At 42.7% G+C, this 25093-nt stretch overlaps 2 protein-coding genes and 2 non-coding genes across 7 annotated transcripts in view; 2 read left to right on the top strand and 2 right to left on the bottom strand.

Annotated features, from left to right (window-relative positions):
• FBXO40 (F-box protein 40) overlaps nt 1–21727 on the bottom strand; it is a 35995-nt gene extending 14268 nt beyond the window's left edge. For 2 of the 4 annotated variants that reach the window (XM_012438795.3, XM_012438794.3), the window contains exon 1: nt 21416–21727. The gene's annotated coding sequence lies outside the window, so the exon portion shown is untranslated. Of the gene's footprint in view, nt 1–2146; nt 2166–9715; nt 9881–21415 lie in introns of those variants that run through there. The other 2 variants (XM_012438797.3, XM_012438796.3) reach the window with 2 other exon arrangements.
• LOC135274321 (U4 spliceosomal RNA) lies at nt 13206–13346 on the top strand. Its single transcript, XR_010342173.1, has one exon. It is a non-coding gene; the product is annotated as a U4 spliceosomal RNA (small nuclear RNA).
• LOC105707733 (DNA polymerase theta-like) overlaps nt 16394–25093 on the top strand; it is an 83064-nt gene continuing 74364 nt past the window's right edge. Inside the window, exons 1-2 of the mRNA XM_064374688.1 lie at nt 16394–21988; nt 22147–22363. The gene's annotated coding sequence lies outside the window, so the exon portion shown is untranslated. The remainder of the gene's footprint in view (nt 21989–22146; nt 22364–25093) is intronic.
• On the bottom strand, nt 23251–23353 carry LOC135274491 (small nucleolar RNA U13). Its single transcript, XR_010342313.1, has one exon. It is a non-coding gene; the product is annotated as a small nucleolar RNA U13 (small nucleolar RNA).

The following is a 25093-nucleotide window of genomic DNA, read 5'->3' as shown; positions in this document are numbered from 1 at the left end:
CTGGAATTACAGGCATGAGCCACCACACCAGGCCTTGTAGTTTCTTGTAAGTAGAGCCACTAACAAAAGAGGGAGCATTCCTTCTTTTGCTGCAGATGCCATAGCCTGTAACAGTAGTTTCCAACAAACATGCTTCTTTCACTGTGCTCTGTGACTTGCCTCAAATCCTTTCCTGTGAGAATCCAAGAACCCACTCTTGGGATCTGGATCATGACCCTCTTTTCTGGCAACATCTTTCTGGTTTCCTTGTATGGGGACTGACAATAAGAAGAAACTCCCGCTCCGAAGCAAAACAGTCTGCGCAGCATCGACTGGCTGACTTTGGGTAAGTGGGGCTCATTTTAGAGTCATTAAGCCATTCTGGGGGACAAGAATGCTTGTCCACTACTACCTGGGTTAGAGGCCCAAGGCTCAAGGGGTTACAAGCACCAGGGTTTATTTGGGAAATGGATTTGGCCCTATGAGATGTTTGCCACTATCTCTTTGGGAGAAATCCACCTTGTGCTCTCTGCTGCAGGCCTGATCATCCTGCTTCTTGTCTCCTGTTGGCTTGCTGCCTTTGTTTCAAAGAAGCCCTGAGGCTGCCACAGAAAGGAAGGATGGCCTAAACAGTTTAGCTTTTTTTTTTTTTTGAGACAGAGTCTCATTCTGTCACCCAGGCTGGAGTGCAGTGGTGTGATCTCAGCTCACTGTAACCTCCGCCTCCTGGGTTCAAGCAATTCTCCTGCCTCAGCCTCCTCAGTAGCTGGGACTACAGGCACCTGCCACCATGCCCAGCTAACTTTTGTATTTTTAGTAGAGACAGAGTTTCACCATGTTGGCCAGGCTGGTCTCAAACTCTTGACCTCAAGTGATCCGCCCACCTCAGCCTCCCAGAGTGCTGGGATTACAGGGATGAGCCACCATGTCCGGCCACCAAACAGTTTAGCTTTTACTTTCCTTGCCTCTCCTCTGACTCAATTTGCCACTTGTCTGAGGGACACTGGAAACAAGAAGTCTCTCGGGAATCTAGTCTTTTTGTACCTTAATTATTGGAAGAGATGGGCAACAACTCCTCCCTTACTGCAGTTACAAGTTAAAGTCTGGTATTTAACAGCCATATGTGACAAGATTAAATATGCCCTGTAAGCAAAAGCCTCTTTTATGTCTGTCCCTGCAAACAATTAGCCCCAGAATGGAGTACAGGAGACTTTTTCTTAACAGTTTTCTCTTGTCTCTTAATCAGAGGATCATCTTTCATCTGCCGGGCCCTGCTTTCTAGACCTAGAATATCATTTTTGACCTGAAATAGTTTTGTCAGGGAATCCCAAGTTACAGCTTGCCCATTTCCCTTGTTTGGTTCAACATCTATTTTTTTTGCTGGGTTCCTTGTGGCACTGCCTCAGGCGACCATGGGTCTGCTTACTTGTTCTTATTATCTTGATATAAACAAGGGGACTCCATGGGCTCCAGGAGTTTCTCCCTTGGCCAAATTGGCACTAACTCCCTTTTAGTGGAGCTTGGCTGGAGGCAATGCAATCTTGCTGACAAGGAGTATTTGGCACTCTCAGTCCTCTTGGAGAATGTGGGGGTATCTACCTCAAGAGCTCACTGCTAGGGTGCATTTTAACCCATTGGGAAAGATTTAAACTGATGGGCTTAAGATAAACTTTTTTTTTTAATAACACTGGCCTCAATATCCTTTGGGAGGACTAGAAAGGTGGACCTCAGGTGGTACAACAGCCCCTAACTCACTATATTTCGGCTTGATTTGTTTTGCAGAAGGGAAACTAAGTGGGGAGAAATACTCTATGTGTAGGCCTTCCTAATGGTTAGTCAGGATTTGAAACACGCTTGTATATGCTTGATAGAAAGAAAGAAAAATGAAGGACTAGACATAATTCATGACCACTTAATGCAAATACCTCATAATCCCAGGCTTTGCCTAGCTGGTGCCGCATTCCCTGCTGCAAGTTCAAGTGCTCCAGAGGAACAAAGTCAGACTCCTAGTTCCCCAGAAGTGTCCAAACTACTATTAACCCCTACTGGTTCTTTGGGGATGTCCAGTGTCCTGACATCACCTTCTCCTTACCCTTCAAGCCCTGTCTTACATCCATTCCCCAAAGAGCCTAGCCCCACCAGCACCACTCTGAGCGGGGCCTCTTACCAGCTGGCAAAGTTGACTCTTTGCCCTCTTCAGGACGTGGCAGATGGTGACAGGGGCACTCTATGGGTACATGTACCCTTTTCTGTATCTGACAGCCTTATGCCAGGAAAACTTCAGCTGGTTTTTAGAGGATCTAGGAAAATTTATAGATGAATTTGTGAGACTAACACTGACATATGATTTAACCTGGCAAGATTTGCATAAACTTCGTCTGCCTGCTTCACAGTAGAAGAAAAGCAGCATATTATGGGAGCTGTTAAAGCATATGCAGATGGAGTGGCAGCCTGCAACCAGGGGCGTGACATCCATCCAGTGGGAGGCACAGCAGTGCCTGACTGGGACCTAAATTGGAGTTATCAAGAGGAAGTAAGTTTGGGCAGCCAAGATGGGCAGATCACTTGAGGTCAGGAGTCTGAGACCAGCCTGGGCAACATGGTAAAATGCCATCTCTACTAAAAACACAAAAATTAGCCAGATGTGGTGGCACATGCCTGTAGTCCCAGCTACTCGGGAGACTGAGCCAGGAGAACTCACCTAAATATGGGAGGCGGAGGTTGCAGTGAGCTGAGATCTTGCCACTGCACTCCAGCTTGGGCAATAGAGTAAGACTCTGTCTCAAAAAAAGGAAGTAAGAAGCTTGAGAGGAAAAACCATATGACTATTTGCCTCCTTGAAGGAATGAGAAGATGTGTGATAAAGACTGTTAATTATGATGAAGTCAGAGAAATTACTCAGGGAAAGGATGAAAACCCAGCCTTGTTCCAAGGACAGTTAATTGAGCCCTTGAGGAAATATACTAACACTGACCCTGACTCCAAGGAGGGACAGACATTGCTAGGAGTCCATTTCATAACCCAGTCTGCTCCTGATATCTGCAGGAAGATATAAAAGCAAGCTTAGGCCCCTGGACTTCCATAAATCAGCTCTTAGACATGACTTTTACAGTTTTCAATGACCAAACCTCCCAAAAGGCCCAGCTTTTAGCTGCAGCCTTGAACTCTCTACCCCTTCAGAGCCAGTGCCTTATCCCCCAAGCCCTGCCAGAGGAAGCAAGCAGGCAGAAAGCCCCAGTCTGGGCCTCTAGGCCACTGTGCCCTGGGTATAAACCAATGTGTTTTCTGTAAGAAGATTGGTCACTGGAAGAGGGAATGCCTTTTACCCCCAAGAGAGCTGTTGGCTCCTGAACCCATAATGGCCCAGCAGACCCAAGAGTGATGGCCAGAGACTTCACACCTCAGTTCCTGTTGGACAATTAGCCATTGCTCTGGAGGAGCCTCAGGTGACTCTTGAAGTGACAGGTAAGATTATTAATTTCTTATTCAGTACAGGAGCAGTTTACTTTGTTCTGGCCCAGCATAATGGGGCCCTGTCTTCTCATAGCTGTATGGGCATTGACAGGCAAGCCCCGAAATGCCACTTTCCTTATCCTTTAAGCTGTTCTTCAGGGACTCTGGTTTTCTTGCATGGCTTTTTAGTACTACCTGCATGCGCTAACCCTTACTGGGGAGGGATTTATTGATTTGGCTGCAAGCTATGGTTACCTTCAGAGATCATAAAGCAAACGAGTGTTACTTTTGTTCCTGTCCCCTGAGGAGAGAAAAAAGGTAGATAAGGATGCATTTTCTGCACCCAGTGCATCCAGATCCACAGCCTCTGTTTGCCTTTGAATGGTCTGATTCAGATACTCATTCAACCTCACAACTAACCTGGACAGTTCTCCCTCAAGGGTTGCAGGAGAGCCCATACCTGTCTGGAAATGCTCTAGCTAAGGACTTAAAGAATCTATAACTGCAAAAGGGCACAATTATCCAGTATGTAGATGATTTGCTCATTGCTAGCCCAACTAAAGAGAACCCAGATAATACTACTGTTAAATTGCTAAATTTCCTGGAAACTAGTAGATATAAGATATCATCACACAAGGCTCAGATTTCTACTCAGAAAGTCAAGCATTTGGGATATATCTTTTCTTATATAATTTTTTTATTATTTATTATTAGTTTCTTTTTTTCTCATTTATAGCATTCCTCCAGAATTAATTTGGGATATATCTTAACCTCTGGCACCCAAGCCATAGCCTCAGACCAATGTGGGCCTTTTTAGGGATGATGGGGTTCTGCCACTTACGGGTGCCTGGATTTGGGCAAACATTCCAAGCCTCTATACGAGGTTCTAAAAAGGACAGATTTAAAACCCTATGATTGGAATGAGAATTGCAGACAAACCTTCAATACTCTCAAAGTGAAATTGAGCTCTGCTCCAGCCTTAGGCCATTTTTCCTTTATGTGGCCAAAAAGCAAGGTATGGCCTTGGATGTTCTTGTCCAAAAATTGGGGAATATTACACAGCCAGTAGCCTACTTTTCTAAGCAACTAGACCATGTGGCTTCTGCATGGCCTGGATGCCTTAGGACTGTTGCAGCTACTGCTCTCCTGGCAGATGAAGCTAAAACACTAACTTTAGGATAGCACCTGGAGGTTTTGACCACACACCAAGTGTGTGTCCTAGAGGTTAAAGGGCACCAGTGGATGATGGGAGGATGTTTATTAAAGCATTAGGACTTATTGTTAGATACGCCAGACATAACTCTTAAAAGTTTGCCAAGTAAATCCAGCTGCTTGTCTGCCAGAGTCCACAGATGCTCCAAACAATTCCTGCATACAGGTTATGGAGCAAATTTATTCTAGAAGACTAGACTTAAGAGATGAGCCCCTTAACAATCCTGAGGCAGAATGGTTTACAGATGGAAGCTGAGCTAATTGCATTTATGATGATTCCAAGTATGCCTTTTTAATGCTTTGTGGTCATGCTAATATTTGCAAAGAGTGGGGACTCATGACCACGAAGGCCTCCCCCAGAAAACGTCATTCTGAGATTTTGAGCTTGTTAGATGCTGTTTTACTGCCAAAGGAAGTGGCTGTAATTCATTGCAGAGGACATCAAAAGGGAGACTCTGATATTGTAAAAAGAAATGTCCCTTGCAGATGTGGCAGCCAAGGCCACTGCACTAAAAGAGCCAGTTCAGCTTATGGCATGCTAGTGCCCACTGCCCCAGATAGAGCTGAGGCAGAATACTCCAAGGAAGAACGAAAATGTGCCAGGGATCACAATTCGGCCCAGAACCCCTCTGGCTGGCTGATGGTAATAAATTACTAATGCCGAGTGCTGATCAATGGAGAATAGTTAAGTATTTTCATAATTCCACTCATCAGGGAAGGGATTCTTTATATTTCAGTTGATATCTTATTTGTTTATGAGAAAAACTTTTCAAGACACTAAAACAGGTGACTTGAGCCTGCAAGCTCTGTGCCCAAAGTAACCCAAACAGCCAATCACTACCTCCATCTCTAGTTAAACCTGTCCAACATAGAGAAACCAATCTGGGTGAAGTCTGGCAACTAGATTTTATTTAAATGCCTCTTTGCAGGAGAATCAAATATTTACTAGTGTTTATTGTTACCTTCACTGGTTAGGTCAATACTTTCTTTCACTTGATCCAAAAGAGCTTTAGAGGTCTCTAATTTTTTTTTTTTTTTGAGATGGGATTTTTACTCTTGTCGCCCAAACTGGAGTGCGATGGCATAATCTTTGTCCACTGCAACCCCTGCCTCCAAGTGCAAGCAATTCTCCTGCCTCAGCCTTCCAAGTAGCTGGGACTACAGGCATGCATCACTACGCCCAGCTAATTTTTGTATTTTTAGTAGAAACAGGATTTCACCATGTTGGCCAGGCTACTCTCAAACTCCTGACCTCAGGGGATCCACCTGCCTAGGCCTCTCAAAGTGCTGGGATTACAGGCATGAGCCACCACACCCAGCCTATCTAAATGTTTATTAAAAGAAATAATCCTCAGTTTGAGTTACCTGAAAGACTGCAAAGTAACTATGGCTCCTCTTTCGTGGCAGGCATAACCCAATACCTATCCTTGGCGTTGGGAATCCAACAACATCTTCACTCTGCAGGGAGACCCCAGTCCTCTGGAAAGGTGGAAAGGGTTAATCACAAGCCAAAGAGGATTCTAGCTAAATTTTTGCAGGAAACATCAGAGATCTGACTATCTCTATTGCCTGTAGCTTTACTGCAGGTTTGAGCTGCTCCAAAGGGAAACTTATAATTAAGTCCTTTTGTATTAATATATGGAAGTCCTTAGATCCTAACTGCTGATCTCCTAATAGATGAAATGATTCATTAATTACAAAAATATGTCATCAATCTAGGACAAATGCAAAATGCACTGAGTGAATATGGATACAAAAGGCTTTCCCTCCCTACATGAGAGGAAAATTCTGTTTCAGTTCAACTAGGGTATTTAATCTTACTAAAGACTTGAACAGAAGGATCTCCAGCAGACCAGCTTTTCCTAATGTGGAAAGGATCATATCAATTTCTCTGAGCACTCCAAGAGCAATTAAACTTCAAGGGATTCACAGTTGGGTACATTTGTCTTGAATTAAACTTGTTTCTTATGAAGCCCTATGAGCTACCAACACCCAGTCTGCTAATGTAGTCCACTTTTGTGAGCCAGTAGAAGATCTACGCTTCCTATTCAGGAGAAATCCCTGGAAACTTCCTACTACAAAGTGATGTTCTGGATAAGATTGAGGGCAAGGTTAGTCTTCCTGATCCTCCTCCTGGTTATCTTTTACTTTTACTGGTATAAGTCTGTCCCAGCTATGGGTAAGCAATATCTATGCCCTTACAGGATATAACTATAGAACATAGCTTCTCTTATATTCTTATCTGTTTTGGGGCTTCTACCCATCTTTTCACTACTGCTGGAGGTTCAAATCTTTTCTTAAAATGGGCAGAGGACTATGCTGATGTCCTCTTGCTGGATTTGTGAGCTATTGCCCTCCTCCAGTACCTCAGGCTTGCCCTGGTGGCTATCCCTCACACAGGGACATGCTTAGATAGAGACATACTTAGAGAACCTTAAACAATGGACAGGAGCACAAATGTCTGGCCTGACTTGGAACAATATAACCCAATGGCCAATTAATAACACTTTTAGCAATTCTGGGCATAGGACGCCATTCTCAGTAAATGAGACCACAGAAAAGGTTCTTGCACTGGGCACCTCCTTTCTAAACCCAAAGACAAACATCCAAACTAAAAAGCTTGAAAACTCCCAGTTTTAAAGAATGATTTCTTCAAATTTGGGATGGTTTTATGTGACTAACCACCTCTGCAGGATACCTGTCAGGTAGTCCCATTGTGTTAGGAACAATGGAATAACTCCCTTGATGCTTTGGCAAATGCTACTTGTGTCATGGGATAGATTCCTGCAAGACAATGCCAACAGACCATAGTCCTGCAACAAATGGACTTATCTGCTGCCAATTGGTCACAACAACCAAAACTCAACTGATATGCATCCCTTAGGAACTCAGTGGATATGTGGCACCAATCTTTGGCCACGATTGCCTTCTGGGTGGCTAGGACATTGTACATGAAGCTTATCTTAACTCCAGGTCACTGGACAAAGACTATATAAAAAGCCAGCCAGTCTGGGCCTGGTGGCTCATGCCTATAATCCCAGCACTTTGGGAGGCTGAGGTGGGTGGATCACTTGAGGTCAGAAGTTCGAGACTAGCCTGCCCAACATGGTGAAACACCATCTCTACTAAAAATACAAAAATTATCCAGATGTGGTGATGTGCACTTGTAATCCCAGCTACTTGGGAGACTGAGGCAGGACAATCACTTGAATCTGGGAAGTGGAGGTTGCAGTGAGCTGAGATCATGCCACCACACTCCAGCCTGGGCAACAGAGTGGGACTCTGTCTCAAAAAAAAAAAAGAAAAAAAGGCCGGGCGTGGTGGCTCACGCCTGTAATCCAAGCACTTTGGAGGCCAAGGTGGGCGGATCACCTGAGGTTGGGAGTTCAAGACCAGCATGACCAACATGGTGAAACCCCATCTTTAAAAAAAAAAAAAATGCCAGCCCAGCCAACCTCCACATAACCAGTAGGTGGACCAGATCCATTTTTCATGGGTATGACCACCTGGCGTCACTCTTCCTGCCATCTATTGGATTAGAAGATGCTATTTGGTATGTTGAGGCCATTGCCAGTGTTACCCAATGGGCCTTAAGTAACAGCCTGTGAGGTGTATCTTTTATAAATGCTGAAATATGTTATATGCGTAAGGCTGTTATGCAAAACAGAATGTCACTAGATACTCTGAGTGCAGCACAGGGAGGAACCTGGGCTATTATCAGAAGTAAATATTGTATATATATCCCAAATAACTCAGACAATATTTTTTTGGCCCTACAGATATGCATCAACAAATTAAAGCTATCTCTACTCCCATACTGTCTTTAGATAATGGCTAGCATCATGGTTTGGGTCAGGGCCATCATGGTGGAAAAAGTTCTTTTTATCACCCTGGTTATGATAATTGGAATAGGCATAGCTTTATGTTGTGGATTTTATTGTTGCTGCATGTTTTGTATGGAATGTGGGGTTTACTCGGTCCTATTCTTATTATTAATCCTTAATTCACAACATATGGTACTCATATATCATGATTTATAATCATAGCTATAATTCTTATTTGATGAGTTTCTATGTTTCAGGATATCGATTTATGAGTGACCTACAAACCTACAGACCTATTGCTTCTCTAGTCAACTGCAACAGCTTTAAAATACCTCTGGCGAAGGCCCCTCCCAGCCATGACAGGTCCCTTAAAGTTAGGCAGAATTAACATCAATGACCTTTCTCAGCAGGAAGAGGTTGCAAAAGACTGACCTCTGCCCTTCAGTGTCCCTTAGGATTAGGGGTTCACTCATGACAGAAGGGAGAAATATATTAGAGGAACCCCTACTTACCAGGCCTCTGGCTTAATAAAACGTGACCAGAATGATTTCATCTTTAAGTGAATAGTGAGGCACTCACAAGGCACCTATAAGGTTGATACTTACAGTTTGAAAATAGCCATATCCCAAGCTGACCACCACTTATAATTACAGAATATTTATGGTCAGACAAAACATCTCCCACAGGCCAGGTGCCGTGGCTCACACCTGTAATCCCAGCACTTTGGGAGGCCAAGGTGGGTGGATCACTTGAGGTTGGGAGTTTGAGAGAAATCCTGTCTCTACTAAAAATACAAAATTAGCTGGGCATGGTGGTGCATGCCAGTAATCCCAGCTACTCAGGAGGCTGAGGCAGGAGAATCGCTTGAACCCAGCAGGGAGAGGTTGCGGTGAGCTGAGATCGCAACATTGCACTCCAGTCTGGGCAATAAGAGCGAAACTCCGTCTAAAAAAATCTCCCACCAAGCTTGCAGAACATCCAGATTTCCTGAAAGTGCAGCCCTCTTTACTTAAAGATAATGTTAATGAGTAAGCTGAGGTTAAAGGATTGATGGTCATTGATAACACTGACAGCCGCTACCTTTAGTGAGCACATTCGAGAGCATGTCTGCACATTCCAAGTTTAATTTACCTATTTATAGTTTCTTATAAGTAGAGACATTAACGAAAGCTAGAGTGCTCCTCCTCTTGCTGAGGATGCCCTAGTCTTTAACAGAGTAGTTTCCAATAAACTTCCAATAAACTTACTCTTTCACTGTGCTCTTTGAATGCCTCAACTTCTTTCCTGTGAGAGAATCTAAGAATCCGCTCTTGGGGTCTGGATCGGGACACTCTTTTCTGGCAGCAATTGGACATGTTTCCTGCTGGATCCTATTCGGCTCCATCACAGTTCATTTTTGTCCATTCAGGCTTCTATAACAAAAGATTCTAGACTGAGCAGCTTACAGACAAGAGAAACTATTTGGAGACTGGAAAATCGAAGATCAAGATGCCAGCAGATTGATGCAAGGGATCTCTCTCGGGCTTGTTTTATAAGGACACTAATTTCATTCATGAGGGTTCTACCCTGATATCCTAATTGTTGCCAGAAAAGAGTGTCCTGACCCAGAGCAGATTCTTAGATTCTCAGAGGTTCGAGTCCAGCTACTGATCTCTTAACATGCAACGCAATGTGCAAGTCGACTCCTGCCTTATTCCAGGTCACTTTTGGAAAAAAAAAGAGTCCATTATGGACTTACTGTGGAAATTTTTAAATATTAGGCTAAAGCATCTGGAATTATTTGGTATACGATAGGGAGCCATTTAACATTGTAATTGAGGTGTTAACTAAGAGTACTGGAGGGATAAATGGGGTAGGAAGACCTAAAGTTAGAAACTGCTGTGTAGAGAATGTGATGAAGGCTTGGATGGGTGAGACTGATGACAGTAAAAACAGTCAAGATAAGACACAGAGAAGGCATTACAAAGGGAGAATCGCATTTTTATTTCTGGCTGGGATGGTAAAGGAATCAAAGTTGATGCCAAGATTTTGAACCAGGAAGAAAGAATGTTGGCTATAATTTTTGAGAAAAATAGAGATCTGTAGAAAGTAAAAAATTCCTCTTTAAAGTTTCCCTTCTTGTTAAAGACTAATAATAACAAATGTTAGAAATAATAGTTTCTTTTAAAGACTAACTGTCTTCAAAGCCTTCTTGCTTTTTGCTGGTAACTCTTTGTTAAGCCGTATCCTATGTAGCTGTTAGATATAAAGGAATAAAGCATTCTATGTCCTTGTACTTTAACCAAGTTATTTGTGCTGGACATGCTCACAGGCACATAGTACATTCTATGTCTTTGTACTTTAACCAAGATATTTGTGCTAGATGTGCTCATAGGCACGTAGTACATTATATATCTTTATACTTTAACCAAGATATTTATGTTATTACTTTTCTAAGTCCTTTCACAAGCAACTTTCTCTCCCTTTCTTATTTACACTTTTTCTTTTCCTTTGTTCTCCATTGCCTTTACCTATTTAGAAAAGTTTTAAGTTGTTAGCCAATCAAGTTCAGTTTAGATTGTGCAGTCTAGTTTCAACAAATGGAGATCAGACACAGCAGTAAAGACCCAATGGGTAAAGAATAAATATGCTTGACTTTCCTTTGTTCATTGTACTCTTATGGCAAGATGGCTGATGACCAGTACCCTTTCTGCAGAAAGTAAAATTGGCTGCTAAGAAAACTTTTTGCCTGAATGCCAATTTCTCTTTGAAGTGCCTAAGAACAAGCATTCTGTCTCTAATAAGATCTAAAGAGGGAACAATTTGGGGAGGAAAGATAGGTCCTGAAAGTTTAATACAAGTTGCTTGAGTGGATGATAGATCACATGGATAGGAAGATGAGGGAGTGGAATGTGGAGATGCAGATTTGAGAAGTATCTGCTTACAAGTGAGAGAGGAAGCTGTATGCAGGGAAGTAAAAGCACAGAATAGAAACTGGAGCCATGAAGTACATAGCCAAGTATGGCGGCTTTGGGGGAAATTAGGAAGAAGTAGAACCAGAGAAAGAGAGAACAGAGAGCTAAAAGAGTCAGGACTATGTTGACACAGATGCAGAGGAAAGGGTGAGCTATAGCCTCAAATGATACTGCAAAGAACAAGGATGACAATGCCACTGCTTATGGGAGGTCCCCAAAGAGCTCTTACCAAAGCAAGTGTGGCATTTTAGGTGTGCAGTGAGACCCTTGGCCATTGAAAATGTGTTGCTTGCTTTTTTTTTCCCCCCCTTTAACACTGATTCAGTTTAAAACTACTGAAGTTGTTTGCTTTTAGAGGAAGGAAAATCTATTAAGCATACACTCCACTGTTGGCAGGGCATGTCCTGTCTGAGAGAATGTGACCATCTGTTTTTTTTGTTTTCTCTCTCTTTTTTTTTTTTTTTTTTTTTTTGAGATGGAGTTTCACTCTTATTGCCCAGGCTGGAGTGCAATGGCACAATCTCAGCTCAATGCAACCTCCGCCTCCCAGGCTTAAGCAATTATCCTGTCTCAGCCTCCTGAGTAGCTGGGATCACAGGTGTGTGCCACCACGCCTGACTAATTTTGTATTTTTAGTAGAGTCGGGGTTTCTCCATGTTGGTCAGGCTGGTCTTGAACTCCAGACCTCAGGTGATCTGCCCAACTCAGCCTCCCTAAGTGCTGAGATTACAGGTGTCAGCTACCATGCCCAGCCAACCATCTGTTTTTATTCAGAAGAGAAATTCACTAATTAGGACAAAGTCTGGATAATTCAGAGTCCTCTGCTGGTTTTTAGATGGGAAAGAAGAGGAAAATCACTAATGGAATAAGGCTCTGTGATAAAAGCTACCAGCTCCAGGAATGTCTATCTTCATATTTGCCAGCCTATTCTGTCGTTAAGTTGAGCTCAGTTCCTGGGAAGGGAAAAGAAGGGCTGGTTAGTTCTGGGTGCTTCCATGTGTGCAGTGAGAGCTCTGCCCCAGCAGCAGGTATGTATCTGGCTGGAGGGACACTGGTGATTAACTCTAAGCTCAATCATTTCTTACCCTTCAGCACTATGGAGTGTGGTTCTTGGGAACAGTGTTATTGAAGCTGGAAACATTTGTAGTACAGCCTTATTGCTCTCCAGCTCTTTGAGGTTACTTGAAAATTTCTCTTTAAGAGATAGTAAAGATGCTGGGTTTTTTTCCCCCCCAAGTTGCTATTTAAAGCTCTTCTGCTAGGCTCTGGAGCTACACTAGATGAGTGACTTTGAGAGAGAACATGTGCAGAGCAGAAAGGCACGGTGAGTGGAGACCACTCCAGAGAAGTCTGGCAGTAGAAGGAAGGGGGAAGACGAAATAGCCTAACGTCAGTAAACTAATCACATCTCAGCCTTTTATTGTATATGTGGGGAAAATTGTTCTCACTGAGATAAGGGTCAATCTGGAACTCTTGATAGTCTAATCATGTCTGGGTAAGTGGGATGACCAACTGTCCTGATTTGCCTGGAACTCTTCTGGTTTAGCATTGAAAGTCCCATGTCCCAGAAACACTTGAGTCCCAGGCAAACTTGGACACGTTGATTGATCACCTTAAGTAGGAGCCAACTGGTGTTCCCACAAAATGATCAAATTAGATAGATGATTAGTTGCCCTGTGATAGAAGATGCCCTGTTCTCCTACTCTTCTCTGTTCCTATACACAGTAACAGGATCCTTATCCTCCATGGGATTTGTCTGACTTTCCTAGATTGAGAGATTTCTAGCTTTGCACAGTGACAGTATCGTAGCCAATGAGGTTTGTCCGAGGTGTGATTATTGCTAATTGAAAACTTTTCCCAATACCCCGCCATGATGACTTGAAATATAGTCAGTGTTGGCAATTTTTGGCAGTCTCTACAGGAACTGAATCATCTCAGTAAAAAAATAAAAAAGTAAAAAAGAAAGATTTCTCTGCATTTTGAGTGTCATAGAGGCAGAGAAATAAAATTTTAATGCCTTTCCTAAGCTTTAACATAACACTTCATTTGATTTTCACAACAACCATGTGAGTTGGTTACTACCATTTCTAGTTTGGTAATGGAACAAAGGATTCTGAGGCACAAGGAGGCCTAGGTCTGTCTGTCTTCAAACTATATACTCTTTGCTACATTGCACTTGTCCCTCAGAGCCCCATGGCATCAGATGTGTTTGATCCACATGTTTTGGGGAAAATGCAAGCCCATCGCTAGAGTTGGGGCATAGAATAGTGTCCACATGTATTAATCTTTTCCGGTTGTAAAAGAGCCAGATGCCCTTCCTTAGGAAGTACCTCTATCCCTATGGGGATTTTTTTGGTACTTCTTTGAACCATATCCCATACTGTGCCCTCTCTTAGTAGAGAAAACAAGAGGAGCATCCAGGCCCAATGACTTTGCATTTCAGAAAATACAAATGTGAAAGGGAAGGTTGTAGGGTTAAAAAATATGCATTACATAGGCCAGATGCTGTGGCTCATGTCTGTAATCCCAGCACATTGGGAGGCCAAGGTGGGAGGATTGCTTGAACTCAGGAGATTGAGACCAGTTGGACAACATAGAAAGACCTGGTCTCTACTAAAAAAAAAAAAAATCAGCCAAGTGTGATGCATGCCTGTAGTCCCAGCTACTTGGAAAGCTACTGTGGGAGGATTGCTAGAGCCTGGAAGGTTGAGGCTGCAGTGAACCGTGATCATGCCACTGCACTCCAGCCTGGGCAACACAGCAAAATCCTGTGTGTGTGTGTGTGTGTATATATATATATATTTCTTGGCAGGGCACAGTGACTCATGCCTATAATCCCACCACTTTGGGAGGCTGAGGCAGGCAGATCACCTGAGGTAAAGTGTTTGAGACTAGTTTTGCCAGCATGGAAAAACCCTGTCTCTACCAAAAATACAAAAATTATCCAGGCATGATCATGCACACCTGCAATCCCAGCTACTCGGGGGGCTGAGGCATGAGAATATCTTGAACCCAGACAGAGGTTGCAGTGAGCTGGGATTGTGCCACTGCACTCCAGCCTGGGTACCAGAGTGAGACTCCATCTCCAAATATGCATATATATATATACACACACACACATATATATGTGTGTGTGTGTGTATGCACTGCAATATGGATTCTGATATTAAAAATGAACACCTACTAAATCAAAGCACTCAGATTATAGAAACTCTTCACTGTGAAAACGTTGACAGAAATCTATGCCTGAGACAGAGTATGGCTACTCAGGTGCCATTTCTCTTTTAATTTCTATGCCCTCTGTTCACATTTAAATTCTTGCTTCTTGTCTGAAAAAGCAGTACATTGTATCCTCTTAAAAATGAACTAAAGTTAAAAATATGGTCAACCCGTTTTCTCCAAAATATAAGTTTTAAAGTTCCCCTGTCTAGAGGAGATAGCAGTCAAACTAATATAGTTTAGACTTAAATAGTCCAAAGATCTACAAGGAATGTGCTAGATGTAGTTTAAATGAAACATAGGATAGTAGAAGGACCAGATGTGTGAGCTTGAGGCATAGGTTGTTTTTTAAAGAAATAGAGAAGCATTTGGAACCTGCCAAGGGGGCAGGAACTCGATTTGATGCAGGTTGTGGTGCTGTGTGGACCATGCAGAAAGGAGTAAATTGGGCCCAGTTCAGTAGTTTATGCCTGTAATCCCAGCACTGTTGGAGACCAAGGTGGGAAGATCGCCAGTTAGGTGGGAAGGCCTTGACGAAAGATCTGGAAAAGGGAGTGGGCAAATTCTACCCACTTCTTTCATCTCCACCACTGCCCAATGCCAGGCATCTTCCTCTGTCACTGGTGTAGTGCAAAGGCTTTATAATCCGTCTCACTCCTTCCATCGTGTACCATGTCTCAATTCACACACCAGGTCCTTCCACTAACTCATATTCCATTTAAACTACATCTAGCACATCTAGTAAAATCTAGTTCTATGTGAATCTTTGGAGTATTTAAATCTAAATCATATTATGTTGACTGCCAGGGGAATTTTAAAGCTCATGTTTTGGGGAGAATGGATTGGCCATATTCACCAGCAGAAAGGGTCGTTTTTAACAATTTATAAAACTAGGTTATTACTCCCCCACTTAAAATATCCAGTTGATTCCCTTCACAAGGAAATAAACTCTGAAGTCCTTCTCTTGGCCCATGAAGCCATGCATGAGCTCTCCCCTCCTTGCCCTTCTACCTGACCTCCCACCCTTGTGCACTTTGCTCTGGTCTTGTCACTTATGCCAGTGCAGGGCCTGTGTACCTGCTCTTTCTATCAGGAGATTTCTCCTCTTGATCTGTATTTGCATTGCAGAATCCTTCTTGCCAATTAGTTTTCTGCCTACATGTTACCTCCACAGAGAGTCCTTACCTGACACCCCCAATATAAAGTAAGTCAATGAGCACTCCCATGAATTAGCTGATTTTCAAGAAGTTAATCTCCCTAGAGCTAATTTATTAATTCAAAAATAGGGCTTATAGGCTGGACATGGTGTCATGCCTGTAATCCCAGCACTTTGGGAAGCTGAAGCAGGTGGATCACTTGAGGTCTTTAGTTTGAGACCAGCCTGGCCAATGTGGAGAAATCCCATCTGTACTAAAAGTACAAAAAAGTAGCAGGGGGCCAGGCGCGGTGGCTCAAGCCTGTAATCCCAGCACTTTGGGAGGCCGAGGTGGGTGGATCACGAGGTCAAGAGATCGAGACCATCCTGGTCAACATGGTGAAACCCCGTCTCTACTAAAAATACAAAAAATTAGCTGGGCACGGTGGCGCGTGCCTGTAATCCCAGCTACTCAGGAGGCTGAGGCAGGAGAATTGCTTGAACCCAGGAGGCGGAGGTTGCGGTGAGCCGAGATCGCGCCATTGCACTCCAGCCTGGGTAACAAGAGCGAAACTCCGTCTCAAAAAAAAAAAAAAAAAAAAAAAAGTAGCAGGGTTTGGTGGTGAGCACCTGTACTCCCAGCTACTTTCGAGGCTGAGGAAAGAGAATCGCTTGAACCCGGGAGGCGGAGGTTGCAGTGAGCCAAGATTGCACCATTGTACTCCAGCCTGGGCAACAGAGTGAAACTCCATCCAAACAACAACAAATCTAAAATAGGGCCTATAGTAATAACCCATAGGGTTGCATGAGCATCAGATGAGATGAAATAGGAAGTGTGTAATAGATGAGTCACTCTGTGAGGAAAGTCATTCTCACGGTCACCTCCCTCCTCCAGACCTTCATCTAGCCCATGTCTAACCTTTCCATTTTCCATCACCCTCATTCCAATGTATCTTACATTCCACTGTCAGTTTGATGATATTCAAATTCTATTTAAAAAAAAATTATTTCCTCTTTTAAGAATGTAAACCTCCATGCTTCCCTCCAATTTTGGGCCCCTTTAATCACCACAAACCATTCCTTAAGCACTTAGGAATTCAAGTAGTACAGCTTCAGGACTGAAACTTTTTAGATGCCATAAAGACAACTTGAAGGCATCTTTGTTTTCTAGGCCAAAATCTGTAATTTTTATTGCTCATCTGCATTATTCTCATTAAGAAGAAAGGTAAGCATGGCTGTTGAGACTTGCCTTCTCTCTTGCTATTGGCTGTGGGAGTCGGCAGAACCTGGCAAAGTTGCCGTGATGGTGAGAATGGTGAGGGAGGTTCCAGTGATGGGCACAAGTGTTGTTGCCAGCGAGGTGTGTGCAGGCAGTGGAAGGAGGTCTCACCGGAATATCAACAGAGGGTGGTAATACCTCTTAAGGACCCACCAAATGGGCTCCTAGGGACTGAAGAGTGAGTAGGGCCAACACTGCCCCCAGCACTCAGTCAACATTGAATAGGATTGAATTGAATTAAACTGAACCCGGAAAAGGGCAGCATTTTAAAAGCTGAGAGAGTAATTTGAAACAAATTTAGGGAGAAAGTAGAGTGATGTCAGATGTATGCTAATTGGGGCTGCTTTTTTTAAGGTGAAAAAGAAATTATTTCAATTTAGGTTAATGTAGGCCTCACTGAAGAAAAGACCTGAGTGGGCTGGGTTTATAACAGATGATCTGAGCGCTGGCCAGATTGTTTGCAGGGGATTAAAGTACTTGTTCTTTTAAACACTTGGCAGTCATGGAATCCGAAATCTGGATCAGGCGGATAACAAGAAATCTGCTATTCCATAGCTTCTCAAACTTCAACATGCAAAGGAACCACCCGGGCAACCTTTTTAAAATGCAGATTCTGATCCAGTGGGACTGGGGTGAGACCTGAGACTCTTCCCTTGTAACAAGCTCCAGATGAAGCTGATGGTCTAAGGACCTCACTTTGAAAGGAAAGGCTATGTTTTAACCTCCTTGTTTCCTAGAGGAGAAGCTGAGGCTCTGAGAAGTGAAATGTCTTGCCTGTGCTCCCAGAGTCTCTGGCTCTAGTTACTTCCCCTTTTTTTTCTATTGCATTTTGATGTTTAATCGAGAAAGTCAGTAGAAATCACAGCACCCCACAAAGCTACCTGCGTGTTGATGGCCAAGGCATGTTGGCAGCTTAGATGGTACCAAGGGCAGAGTAGGACAAAGCCTGGAAGAAGGAGGAGGAGGTGGTGACCAAGTGTTGCTGGCCAACAAAGTCATGCTAACACATATAGCAGGTGTATTTAAATCACTGACTCAAGCAAAAGAGAATGGGATTAACAGATAATAGTTTTAACATTCTTTTCTATAATTTTAAAGTTAGTAGGCAAACGGAGTTGATGTCAGGGAGATATTTTTAGGCAAGGGGCCGTCTCAGCACCCCTCACATGATGTCAGTGACTAAACTATTCAGCCTCGTCATGTGGCTAGCCCTGGCAATAATGATTTATTTCTGAGCTTTAACTTCAGTGAAAGTGACAAGGTTAAAAGTTAAGAGTCAAAGATATTTTTAACTCTTAACTTATTAACCAGCCAATTAATTAGTTACTTTAATTATGCATTGTTGAACTGTTTCCCTGCTATGGAAAAATTTAATTGTAGGGAAAGAAAATGTATAAAGTTAATTATAAAGTAATCTATTTGTCTTCCTGATGTTTTACCACAATCAATCTACTGAGGATAATTCCCACATTAGACCCATTGGTGGATCCTTAAGAGGTACTATCACCCTCTGTTGATATTCTGGTCAGACCTCCTTCCACTGCCTGCACATACCTCACTGGTGACAACACTTGTGCCCATAATCCTTCGCTTCCAGGCTGCGATTCCAGTACCTTCACTGTATCCTAAAAACATAACTACCCTCTCCCAGATCCATTCCACTTCACAATCTGAAATTCTCCACCTATACTAGAAATCTCTCTACCTTTATACTTATTAGTTATTTAATTAGCTAGTTATTTCTCATATCTGGTGCTTCCATACTAGTATTATTGTACTAAATTACTGTTGTATTGGCCAAGAAAGTGCTAAAGTAACTGGATTATCTAGGGGTAGCTGTGAATCAACCCGTCTGCTTGGTTACTTGTAAGCAAACACACCCTAGTTTCACCAGGACAGCACCCCAGAACACACCTTGGAGACCTTGGTGCTTGGAAGCTCTGGAAAAATTAAATGAAGTTAGGTGATTATACACAGTGAGTTTGCTTGTGCCCAGAAAACAGGCATAATTATAACCCAGACACACATCTATAGTGGAGACATGGGGTGCATATGGAGGGTACAGAGACAGACAGGAAGGAACCAGGAGTTAGGGTTTCTGAATAGTTGCTTTAGGTCTCCTTTTACTTGGCATCAGTGGCGTTAGCCTGTACACTTCAAAGGTCAGAGTGTACAGAATCCCTTTTGCTGCATAGGCCACTTCCCAGGATGTCCTGAGCTGAACTTTGAACCAGTGAAAAACAAGAAAATAAACACTGCTCCCCTACCCTGCCAACTTTTAGTGCACGCAACACTATACAGCTATTCTAGAAGCAAGAAATTATCTATCTATAATTGTAACGTTTAATACCTCGAGTATCATTAGTCATTTTACTTTTGTCCCTCTGAATATGCAAAATTGTTCAAGCTTGTAACAATCTTTGGTTTTGGTGCACAAGCCTATGCAAGTTTTTCAACTTTAAAAATATTTCATTTATATTCCATGGATGCACTTTGGACTCAAGAGAGCTGGGGAGGAGAGGGCCACACTTAGAGAATATTGTTGGAGAAAAGATGGTTTTAAACTCTGCAGACAGAGTTTCAATAGTACATACAGAAAATACAATTGTGCTTGTTAACCAATAGTGTGACAGAGCAGATGAATTTAAGCTGCGTGAGAATGACTTGCAATTAAACACAGCAAGTGTTGGCTGCAGAAAAAGTCACAGAATTTAGACTTTAGAAAATAGAAATTCTGGGCCGGGCACAATGGCTCACGCATGTAATACCAGCACTTTGGGAGGCTGAGGTGAGCAGATTAACTGAGGTCAGGAGTTCGAGACCAGCTTGGCCAACATGGCGAAACCTTGTCTCTACTAAAAATACAAAAATTAGCTGGGCATGGTGGCGTGTGCCTGTAGTTCCAGCTATTTAGGATGCTGAGGTAGGAGAATCGCTTGAACCTGGGAGGCAGAGGTTGCAGTGAGCCGAGATCATGCCATTGCACTCCAGTCTGGGATACAAGAGCGAAACTCCATCTCAAAAAAAGAAAGAAAGAAAGAAAGAAAGAAAATAGAAATTCTGACCAGGCACAGTGACTCATCCTTGTATTCCCCGAACTTTGGGAGGCTGAGGCAGGTGGATCACTTGAGGTCAGGAGTTCAAGACCAGCCTGGCCAATATAGTGCAACTCCGTCTCTACTAAAAATACAAAAGTTAGCTGGCGTGGTGGCACAGGCCTGTAGTCCCAGCTACTCAGGAAGCTGAGGTAGGAGGATCTCTTGAACCTAGAAGGTGGAGGTTGCAGTGAGCTGAGATTATACCACTGCACTCCAGCCTGGGTGAGAGAGTGTGACTCTGTCTCAAAAAATAATAACAACAAATAAATTAAATAAATAGAAAATAGAAATTCTGGGCCAGCCATGGTGGCTCACACCTGTAATCCCAGCACTTTGGGAGGCTGAGGTGGGCTGATCACTTGAGGCCAGGAGTTTGAGAGCAGCCTGGCCATCAAGGTGAAACCCCGTCTCTACTAAAAAAAAATCCAAAAATTGGCCAGGTGTGGTGGCAGGTGCCTGTAGTCTCAGCTACTCAGGAGGCTGAGGCAGGAGAATCACTTGAACTTGGGAGGCAGGAGCTGCAGTGAGCCGAGATGCTGCCACTGCACTCCAGCCTGGGTGACAGAGCAAGACTCTGTCTCAAAAAAGAAAGAAAAGAAAATAGACCTGAGCGTGGTGGCTCACACTTGTAATCCCAGCACTTTAGGAGGCTGAGGCGAGTGGATCACAAAGTTAGGAGTTTGAGACCAGCCTGGCCAATATAATGAAACCCCATCTCTACGAAAAATACAAAAAATATTAGCCAACTACTCAGGAGGCTGAGGCAGAAGAATCGCTTGAACCCGGGAGGCGGGGGTTGCAGTGAACCAAGATCATGCCACTGCACTCCAGCCTGGGTGACAGAGCAAGACTCTCTCAAATAAAAAAAAAAAAAAGAAAGAAAATAGAAATTCTGGGTTCTAGGCCTTCTGCTTGTTTCCTCACCACCTCCTCCACTCCCCCACACCCCCTCGCCCACCGCCATCACCATGTTGTAACTTTACAGATATCACGTAACTATTCTGGTTGATTATAGAAGAAAGAACCTAAGCTGTCAGAAAGCAAGTACTCTACCTGCTCTAAGATTTTATATTGGAAGCAGAAACTTAGGCATGGCTGGATCTCATTCTCAGTGCCAGCCTTTCCCCCACATCTTTACATAACTAATTTGCTTAACAATCCCCTTCCTCAGGACACAAAAGTGATATGCAGCTCAGCTTCATCTGCATATTCACCTCTGAAGGTCCTCCTCATGGTGCACCTGCTCCTGTTTGAATGCTTACCTTAATGGAACGGGCTGAGTCAGCATCTACTTGCACCTGAACCCTTGATTGCAAGTAAGCAGATTGCCGGGAGGTGGCCGGGGTGCATCAGCTGCAATAGAGGACAGAGTTCTGTTGGGAAGGCAGGGAAAGGAGAGAAAACTTCAACAGAAATAGTCCAAGTGTTGCGAAGTTAAAAATAAAACAATATCACAAGGGGCAATGTGACCAGGCTCAGCTTACGACTTTTTCCTTCCCCTGTATTTATCAACACTCAGTCTCTACTGGAGTGGCATTTAGCAGGGGAAACTGAATGGGAAGTAAGGTTTTATACCAATAGGTTTTCTAGCCCTTGAGGAAGGAGGAAAATCTTTTTAAGAAGGATCATTTTCAAAACTAGAGTAGCCTCTCAGATTCCTGCATGTGCAGCTGGCTGGCCCAGCTGTGCTGGAGGAGGCTGGCAGAGCATTCAGGACTGGCTGCTGCTCTAATTATAACCATGCTCCTCACCTAAACCCATCACTGGCTGAAGCAGCAACTTGTGCAAGTGACATGCTTTCCTGCTTCAGTTTCTCCTATCTCTTGTCATGACAAGTAAGTGTCTGTCCTCCCCTGGCCCTTGTCTTTCCTAGGTGGCTGGGAAAGGGAGAGTTTGTAATTCAGAAACCAGGTGTAGAGCTAATCCAGTGTGAGAGAATTAGAGGTTGTAGGAGGCTTTAGCTATAATTTCGTCCAACTCCCTCTTTTTACAGAGGAGGAGACAGAGATTCAGAAGAGGCAAATTCCTCATCCAACATCATACATCTCATTAGTGGAAGAGCACATCTTGTTAGTGGAAGAGCCAGAGGAAAGCCACAGAGAGCTTGTTTAACTCCCAATCTGATGTTCTTTATCTTATCATCTCGACAAACTCATTCAGCTATCTTGTGAAGAAAGAAACTATAGAATCCTGACTCTGGTGTTTTCTAGGTATGTGATTTTGACCAATTAACCATTTTCTATTTCAGTTTTCCCCACTGTGAAATGGCGATGATACTTAGTGTAACCACATGTAACTATGTCAATACACATAAGGCACATGAATGATATGTACCATATACAAGGTGCTCAACAATGCCTGCTGTTATTTGAATGTATTTTGACTCAGAGCAGATGTGCTAAATTCAGCTGTGATTAACAGCCATTGAATTAACCTTTCCCCTGGATTCTTCTATACATATTTCTCCATGGAGGTAAACTTATTTGGAATGAGCAAATAGCAGTTGAAAATTGTAAAAACTTTCTACACTGATTTTGTATCTTGAAACTTTGCTGAACTGGTTTATTAGTTGTAATAGTTTTCTTGTGGATTCCTTAGGATTTTCAAGGTCATGCCATCTGTTAACAGAAATATTTTAACTTCTTTCTTTTCAATTTGGATGCCTTTTACTTTCTTTTCTTGTCATTTTCCCCGGCCGAGAACTTCCAGCACTATGTTCTCACTGTGTTTGGTGAGCGTGAGAGTGGCCACACTTCACTTCTTCCGATTTTAGTGGGGAAGCATTGAGTCTTCCACTGATAAGTATGATGTTGCCTGTGGATTTTTGTAGATGGCCTTTATCAAGTTGAAGGACAGGAGTTTGATAGTTTGTTCTAGTTTGTTGAGTGAATCAAGAAAGAATGTGAGTCTTCAGCAAATGCTTTTTCTGTACCCAGTAAGATGATCATGTGGTTTCTGTCCTTTATTCTATTAATATCTTGTATTACATTGATGAATTTATGTTGAAACAATCTTCCATTCCTACTTGGTCTGGTATATGTCATTTTTATATGTTGCTAAATTTAGTTTGTTAGTATTTTATTGAGGATATTTTTCAAGTCAGATAGGTAATGTGCCAACGTCGAAATGAGGTTTGAGGGTGGTACTCTCACACATCCGTGTGAATGCCCGATCATCATGCTCATGAGCTACAAAAGGATCTTATTGAGGATTTTTGCATCTATATTCAGAAGAGATGTTACAGATTGAGCATCCCCAATCTGAAAATCTGAATTCCAAAATGGTTTAAAATCCAAAACTCTTTGTGCTCTAACGTCACATCATAAGAGGAGAGTTTCACACTTGGCCTCATGTGATGAGTCATCGTCAAAATGCAGTCAAAACTTTGTTTCATGCAGAGTTATTTAAAATATTGTACAATTACCTTCAGGCTATGTATATAAGGTATATATGAAACATAAATGAGTCGTTTAGACTGGTGTCCCATCCCCAAGATACCTCATTATGTGTGTGCAAATATTCCAAATGCAAAGAACTCCAAATCTGAAACACTTCTGGTTCCAAGCATTTCCAATAAGGGATACTCACTATAGTCCATATTTCCCTTATGGTGTCTTTGTTCAGCTTTGGTATCCAGGTAATACCAATCTCATAAAATGAGTTCCCTCCTCTTTCGTTTTTTGGAAAAGTTTTGAGGGATTGGTATTAATTCTTCTTTAAACATTTTAGTAGAGTTTAGCAGTGAAGCCATCTGGAACTGGGCTTTTCTTTGTGGGAAGTTTTCGATTGTTAACTCAATCTCTGTGCTTATTATAACTCTGTCTTAGTCTGTTTTTGTGTGTTATAACAGAATACCTGAAACTGGGTAATTTATGAAGAAGAGAGATTTATTTCTTACAGTTCTGAAGGCTGGGAAGTCTTCCAGCCTCAGATGGAAGATGGAGGGGTAACATCTGGCCAGGGTCTTCATGTTTCATCCTCCCATGGCAGAAAGAAGAGGAGGAGGGAAGAGAGAGAGAGAGAGAGAAAGAGAAAGAGAGAGAGGTGGGGGTGGGGGTGGGTGGTGGGGGAGAGAGAGATTTGGAGAAGAGGGCTGAACCCATCCTTTTATCAGGAACCCACTTCTGAGACAACTGATCCACTCCTATTAATTTAATAGCATTAATTCATTCCATGGGGGCTCTGCCCATTACCTCTTAAAAGTCTCATCTCTCAACACTTGCTTTGGGGATTAAGTTTCCAATGCATGAGCTGTGTGGGACACATTCATACCATAGCAAAGTCTATTCATAAGATTCATTTCTTATGGAGTCAGATTTGGTATTCTGTGCCTTCCTAGGAATTTGTCCATTTCATTTAAATTATCTAATTTGTTGGCATTCAATTGTTCATAGTATTTCTTTTTAATAATTTTTATTTCTACAAGGTTTATAGTAAAATCTTGACTTTTGTTTCTGATTCTGGTAATTTGAGTCTTTTGGGGGCTTTGTCAATCTAGCTAAACCTTTGCCATTTTGTTAATCTTTTCAAAGAACCAGCGTTTGATTTCATAATTTTTTTTTTCTCTATTGCTTTTCTATTCTCTATTTCATTTACTTCTGCTCTAAGTTTTCCTTCTCTCTGGCTTCTTTGGATTGTTATTATCAATTATTGAGAGTATTGTATGAATATACCACATTATGACTATATATTGGTGACATTTTCTTAAGAATTTTAATTTTTGGCAGGGCATGGTGGCTCATGCCTGTAATCCCAGCACTTTAGGAGGCCGAGGTAGGTGGATCACGAGGTCAAGTGATCGAGACCATCCTGGCCAACATGGTGAAACCTTGTCTTTACTAAAAATACAAAAATTAGCTGGGCATGGTGGCGCGCACCTGTAGTCCCAGCTACTAGGGAGGCTGAGGTAGGAGGATCACTTGAACCTGGGAGGTGGAGGT

The sequence above is a fragment of the Aotus nancymaae genome, unplaced genomic scaffold (genome assembly GCF_030222135.1).
Source record: "Aotus nancymaae isolate 86718 unplaced genomic scaffold, 86718_ANA_hifiasm-v0.15.2.pri h1tg000011l, whole genome shotgun sequence".
NCBI lineage: Eukaryota > Metazoa > Chordata > Mammalia > Primates > Aotidae > Aotus > Aotus nancymaae.
Note: the sequence above shows the minus strand (reverse complement) of the source record. Positions and strands in the feature narration are given on the sequence as shown.